This window comes from Mus caroli, unplaced genomic scaffold, assembly GCF_978045245.1.
Source record: "Mus caroli unplaced genomic scaffold, Mus_caroli_1 scaffold_15, whole genome shotgun sequence".
Taxonomy (NCBI): Eukaryota; Metazoa; Chordata; class Mammalia; order Rodentia; family Muridae; genus Mus; species Mus caroli.
The window spans coordinates 116,231,037-116,238,743 of record NW_028227270.1 but is presented as its reverse complement, the minus strand read 5'-3'; positions in this window follow the sequence as shown (position 1 = coordinate 116,238,743).

Below are 7,707 nucleotides of genomic sequence, written 5' to 3'. Positions count from 1 at the left end.
GCATGCATGCATAAATTTACACAAAATACAAAAGCATGCATAAAAGCAATCTTTAACAACTTTTATTTGGATAATGATTTTACCTAAAAAAATTTGTTATGCAATAGGCCAAATATCAATATTCTTCAATAACCAATTTAATTGCTGTTTGGAACAAGGAACAGACATCAGGTTTATAAGACATTTTTTTTTTTCTAAAATGTCTTCATGATTTTATCTTACAATTCTTTATTAGCACCACAACAGCTTCATAATAGGATGTTAAAACTTTACTTGGAGATAAAGAAAGATGATTCTACATTAATGTTCTCTTTTGCCAAAAAATTGCTGTGGGCACATTGAGTAACAATAACTAAATTAAAGCAGCTGATATTTGATTATCATTGATTACAACTTATAACAATTGATTATAAAAGCTTCCTCTACTGTCTGCAAAGCCTTTTGTTTCTCATAAGTTAATTTTCATCTCCCTTGATACCATCCAACAAAGGCTTAAGTCTTCCTGTGGTGAGCCTAAGGTGAGGTCTTAGCCAACTAACATCTCCTGGAAGCTTTTCAAAATAATTTGAAGTAAGCAAATCTTTTCTTTCTTAAATTTTCTGTACCACATTTTTTCCTAGGATAACTAAGGCCCTAAATATTAAAAAGATATTGCCCCTGAATCTTTTCTGGAGCAACATTTACTTCCCCAAACTTTAAAGCTCATTGTGTAAGAGCAAAGATTTGAAGTAAACTTTCCTTCAGAGGCATTTGCTAATAAAATACTTTCTATTTAATTAAAAATATACACTGAAAGATTCAAAGTCTTAGCTTCTTCTATTGAAGCAGAGACCAAAAGAACATTTTTTTCTTACATAATGTGCAGTTATTAGTCATACCTAGTGGCAAAACTTTCTAATGATCGCAAGTTCACTGGAAGCAAACCCTTTACAATTATCAGGATGTAAAGGAAAAAACAACCTTCCAAATTTATAATAATTCTATATGGAGTAGGCAAGCCAGATTATAATGTCTCTATAAGTTCTACAGTCTCATTGACCTTTCATAAATCTTAAAATTACACTTTATTTTGAGCAACACCTGGATAGATCTGTATTACTGTTGTTTTAGCTTAAAAAAAAAATAATAATTCCCTGGAGGAAAGGAGAGGTAAGGTCCCAAAAACCTTCCTAGGCAGGGTTTGCAAAACAAAGAAAAGCCACACAAGCCTTGCTCAGGCTCCTCTGAGCTTTTCACTAACTCAAATGTAAATATTTCTTAATCTAAACATACTGCCTGAGTCCTGGCCCAAAGATTATCCCTTCTGCAGTGAGGACAAATTATGGGGAAAAATTGACTATCTGTCTATGCCTCTAACTTTTTGGACAGTCTTTTTTTTAAGATGACTTATACTTAAAAGATTCTTTATAACTGTAGTGCTATAAAAGCATTGCTTGTACTGTAGTCGCCATGCAAGGCAGCAACTATAGCCAAACTGATTGCATAAGGGTCCAATTTCTGCACAAAGACAAATATATGTAGATAACTCTGTGTTAGTTTTGTATAGTTGGATGGTCAAAGTGAGCTGCATTAGCACACTCATAAGATGATTACTCATGTAATCATCCTAATTAAAATATATGGTTGAGTTGAAAATCTTACACTTGTGATCAAACTGCAAACTGCAGTCAATGGAACACTGGCAATTTTAACCATAATTTTTAAATTTCTTTGGCAATATTAGAATATATCTATAATTTTTGCAAAGCAAAACCCAATTTTAAACAATTTATTCTCTTTAAAATCAATACCAGAAACATCACTTTCACTTTACAAAGTTTGGCTGCCAATTCGTACATATGAATGCATGACAGTATAAATTTTAATATTTCATGAAAGAGACATTGTTTTAACTCTTATCTCTTATAAGTCTAGTTTTTAGGATAAGAATCACATAAAATAGTATCCCAATGTAGAAATATCCTTAGAGGCCTTGTTTCCTGGGCTCGTACATGCCACGTGCTGTTGTTTAAAATGACTCCAACCCTGAGTTACCAGTTTTAAGGTAACTTTTTTGTTATCTATGTCATACCTTTTTAATCATACCCAATAATTTATAAGACAATACTCTAAGACCAAGACATGCACAGCATATTTATACCTTTAAGACCAGTCAGAAACCAAATGAAGTGACTACACGAATCTTATAAACTTAGACAAATCAAAGAATTTTTTTCTAGCAATAATTTCAAGATAAGAAACACTTTGTCATTTGCTGAACCCAGTAATCACAATTGCAGATAATTTTTTGGAAAAAACAACTATCAGCTTATTTGCCTTAGAACTAAGAAGTTGCAGACTTCTTTTTAAAAACAGTTTTTCAGCAGGACCTATCCTGCTGTGCTTGACTCCTGGCTAAGGTGCAGGGCAATTGTAATCAGCCTCCACTGTGTAAACTGAGACTGAATCAAGAGATGGATAGTCAGCAGATAAAGTTTTAACTATTTTTATTCAACATGAAACATAGAACAGTTGTTCAGACAACAAAACAAAAACAGACACAAATTGACACATGGAAAGATTGGTGCACCAAACAGAGACAATACAGAGAGGGTAGAGAACTTGATGTAACCAGAATTATGGATGTCTCCTATATGGGCCAAAGAGAAAGCAGTACATCTCCAAATTTCCTTCTGTTCCTGGGAGAGCTCCAGAATCCATTTTCCTTCTCTCTTGGTCTCTCTTTCTCATGTCATTTGTATATCTAGCATCTCCCACTCACCCCCCCCAACTTTTGTATTTTACTATTTGATTTTATTATTTTAAGCCTGATGCAGTTCTTGACTGCAGACAAATGTGTCTTTAGAATTTTCCACTCCCATTTTCCACGGTCAACCCCTAGTTGTTATCAGTGCTGGGCAGATACTGTATTCTTTTTGCACCTTTGCAAACAACAGCATTCAAAAGATGACATTTGTAGTGCTAACATTAATGCTGTATGTTGCTTACTGTGCAGGGATACATCTTCTTCTGTTTTCTGTGGAGCTCCACCAAGACAGTGTTTCCCTCAATTGGTCCTTCTGTGTTCAGGCCGCATGTTGGGCGCCACCTGTAGCTGAGGGCAGCTAAACAAACTAGGTACCCGAAAGGGAGGCTGGTGCTGTATGGGAGAAACTGTGAGAGAAATAACAAGCCAAGATAAAGTTAGGGGGAAGGGATCCCATCCCCTACCATGTCAGGATCTTATTTTGTCAGGACAGTGTCAGGAGAACAGGTTCAGCCTCTCAGCAGGTAATGGCGCCTTGGAGGAAAGCTGCAAATGTGGCAGGACAATAGACTTTATTTAGGTCAGAAAATTCCACCCGAGGTGGGCTAGCTGACAGTGACAGAGCAGGTCTGAGCCAGCCCATGGAAAATGTTACAGCCAAAGTTCAAGCAAAGATCCCTAACCTCTACTGCTGCCTGAAACCATGGTGATATCTGAATCCATGATGCCACACAAGGCCATGTTTGATTCTGTGGCCTTAATACAATTGGGTCGATTTTAATGTCTTGGGCATCAGGGTGATATCAGAGTCACAGAATAAATGTTTTTAGTCCTCCATTTCTGTTTTATGGAACAGTTTCAGGGATATAGATGTTAGCTCTGTACTAAGTGCTTAGTAGAAGTTGTAATGGGTGTGTTTAGTCATTGCTTTTCTTTATTTAAAGATTTCTGTCTCAACATGAATTGAATTGGCTGCTTTGGTTATCTAAAAATTATATATATATATATATATATATATTAGGTCATCTGTATCTAGGAATTTATTCATATTATAAAGATTTTTCAGGTTTCAGATAATAAAACTTCAAGTACCTCAAATGACACTATTTCATTGGAATCTGGAGTAAACTCCCAGGTTTCATATTAAATTACTACTTTGGGTCTTCTGTGTTTTTATTGTGATGAATGTGGCTAAAACCTTATCAGTCTTGGCTTTTTTTTTTTTTTTTAAAGAATGTAATTTTTGTTTGAGTTGCCTTATTCTGTGCTCTAGTTCACATTCATGTCTGCCTTTAATTTTATTATCTCTTACTATAACTTTTGTTTTTATTTTTTTTCAAGGACTTAAAGAGCAACCTTAGGTTATATATTTGAGAATTTTATGATACTTATTTTTCAAATTGGGATATGCAGTGCTTCCTTATGTCCATTTTAATATATTTTATTTAATACACGCATGTGCTCATATCAAATCTATTGTTCAAATAATTTAATTAATCCCAGTGTGGTGATTCTTCCTGACTTAGATAATCTAAAATTCCAAAGGAAAGACACATACACAGCTTTATGCTGTAATATGTCTTAAGTAGCACAACAGCTGGGCAACTGCCTATGTAGCCCCCATGCTGTTAGAATCTAGTTTCTATCCACAACCCCATTATTACTATTTTTCATCTTGGTTGCTCCTAGCTCCAACAGGTCAGCCCAAATGGCCACATTTAATGGCTCAACTAACCCATGGTGGATCCCTTCTCTCCTGCACACTTTTCTAAGGTCTCTGCCTAGGATCTTTAGCCTGGGAACCCTAAACCTAGCCTAATTCTCTTCTCTCCAGCTATTGGCTGCTGGCATCTTTATTTAACAATCAGAATTAACTGGGAGCAGGATCCCTCTGTGTCTTAAGAGAAGACTTTCTCATGCAAACAGTTTTGGAGGACCCGAATTAACATTAGAATACAAGCAGCATTATGCCAAATCCACTACACAAATCTACTCCCCCATTCTCTCCCTTCAAATTCCTTCCTTACTTCTCCTTTTCCCTTCAAACTTCATGTTCTCTCTCCATCTCCCTCTCCTTTTCCCTTTCTCTCTTCCTCTTTCTCTCTCTTGATCATACTTTTTAATATCCAATGAGTCCATTTAGTCCCACTTGTACATGTATGAGAGAATCATAGCCTTAACTATGGGGGAAGCCTCTCAGGACCTGCATCCCTGAAGGAAAATGACTGCATCTCCATGCAACCATCACTTGACAATAGCTTCTCAGTGAACATAAACACTCATAACTATAAACTTTCTTCTTAGAACTTTCTTGACTATATCAAAATATTCAGATAATCTGTGCTTTTCTTTTCTTTAATTCCAAGAGCATTTAATTCCTTCAAGGGTCCTTAGTCATTTGAGAGTGTGTTGTTCAGAATCAATGTATTTTTTTTTAGTTTCCACTCTTTATTTTTATTGAATTTTAGACTGATTTCATTACAATCTGCTAAGATACAAGAGTTGTTATATTGTATATGATAATACTTCATTTGCAGCATTGAATGTCATCGATTTTTTAATAGTTTCCAGTTGAGGCCAAGGTAGGTATCCTGAAACTGTTGAATGGAGTATTTGTTACATATATGTAATATTCTTTGATCTCTGTTGTACAATACTTCTTAGGTTTCTTTGGTGACTTTTCATATAGATGACCTATCTAGATATGATCGTGATATATGGGAACCATTACTCAGTCAGGGTCTATCTAATATATCATCTGTCAATGTTTGTTTTGTGAAATTGAACATCATAATAATTGGCACATATTTATGCTTATATTTATGTAGGGACATGGACATATGCCATGGCTCAACATAGAGGTTAGAAAAGCAGGAGTCAGTTCTCTCCATATACCATGTGGATTCCAGGGAAAGAGTATAGATTTCTAGGTTTGGCTTCCAGCATCTTTTCCCACTGAGCTATACAATCTTCCCATGCTTAAGCTTCTTGATGATTTTTCCCCTCTACTATTATAAAATAACATATTTCATATGTTCCCCTGACTATATAAAGTTTGAAGTATATATTATCAGCCGTCTGAACACTACACCACTTTTGTTTACTTGTACATTTTCTTTTCAATGCTTTGTCTTTTAATCTATGAGGATCTAAGTGAGTTTTGTTTCTTGAGACATAAATCATATCCAGTCAGTTGGTATATATTGATTAGTAAGTTGAGGCTATTTATACTTAGTTATATTACTGATATTTTTAATAGTTATTGTAAATTTATTATTCTCTCTCTCTCTGTTCAGATCAAGAGTTTGCTAGCTTAATGTGCTTGAAATGGTTAATTACTACCTAGTGTTCTTTGTTTAGTCACCTCTCTCATAAAGCATATTCTTTCCTCTTCTGTTATGCTTGAAACAGTCTTGTTTCCTCATTCATGTATGCCATCTGCTTAGGTACCACTTGCAGCATCAGCTTCCTTCCTCAATCATGTATGGCATCTATTTAAGTATCATGTACACCAGCACCTCAGTGCACATGAGCGGCTTCTCTAAAAGAAAATTATTTCTTGGTCAACATTAAAAGGTAGCTTTGGCTGGAAATAGTAATCTTGCTTTGTGGCTGTTTGTTTATTTCCAGAGCTTGAAGTGTATCTTTCCACGTATTCTTGGCTTTGATGAGAGAACAGATATTCTTCTAATATTTCTGCTAACATAGGTAAATTGGTTTTCCTTCCATATTTGTGCTGAGCTTTGTTTTGTATTGTTGGCTTCATGACTTATACAATGTCACTGAGAGTTTTCTCTTCTCGTGTCTATTTGGTGTTTGAAATAATTCATCTGTTTAAATGTCTACTTATTTCTATAGATTTGGAGAATTTCCAGTCACAGTTTCTTTGACTAAACTTTTTGTGCATTATTGTTTGTTTTAAGTCTTTCTTTTATTCTATGATTTGTTTTTCCATCAAAGAGACAGTGAATATGTTTATTTTTACTTCAGATATATTACAAAATATTTCATTAAGTTTGTCCTCATATTCTTCCTTATGCTTTATTGATTCTGTAAGGGATACTGTCCTCTCTATTATTTTCATTATCATCACTGTCATCATAATTAATTAATTAATGATAAAGGGTCTTACTATATATACCTGGATGCCCTCGAACCCAGTATGCTGACCAAGATGATCTTAAACTCAGAGATCTGCCTGCCTTTGCTTCCAAAATGCTGACTATTTTTTATCTTTTGAGGTTTTTATCATTTCCAACATAGTTGAGGTTTTTTTTCTCTATTCCATTAATGAATTTTCTTCTACCTTTTCTGACTTTTTCATATATATATTGATTTGTGACAATGCAATTTTATCAAACTATTTCCTACATTCTAAGAAACTGGAATTTTTGTTGGACCTCACAGCCAAAGTTAATAGCATAACTTGAGGTCACTTAAAGACTTAAGACTGTCATATTACCGTGTACTCAGCATGTTTATTTAGCTTGTTTTAAGATATTAATTAAAAATCAATTTGGCCTTCCTTGGGTTTCTTATGTAATCAATTTTGCAACCTAAGATAGTACATAGCTGTAATCTTTAGTTATGTTCTCTTCCATGTACTTGACCTAGATAGTGCAGGTGGATCATTTCCTGAATGCAGGAAATATGTAAGTTGAAAGCAATGTTTTAAGATCTATTATTTAAAAATTGAAGGCAACAATTACAGATATTGCTTGATACTTTCTGATGTTTGTTATCTGAGTCAAGTGGAATCAGTTGGAGACAGTGACTTAATACTATGTATAACTGTGTTAAATATTTTTGTAATGTATGCTGTCCTTTTCCCCATGTGATGCTTTCTGGACTGCTCAATAAAGAGAGTCAAGCCCTCTCTTAGGGGCAGAAGAGATAATGATATACACAGAAATACACACAAGAGATATACACAGTCACACCAGAGGTACACAGACAGAATT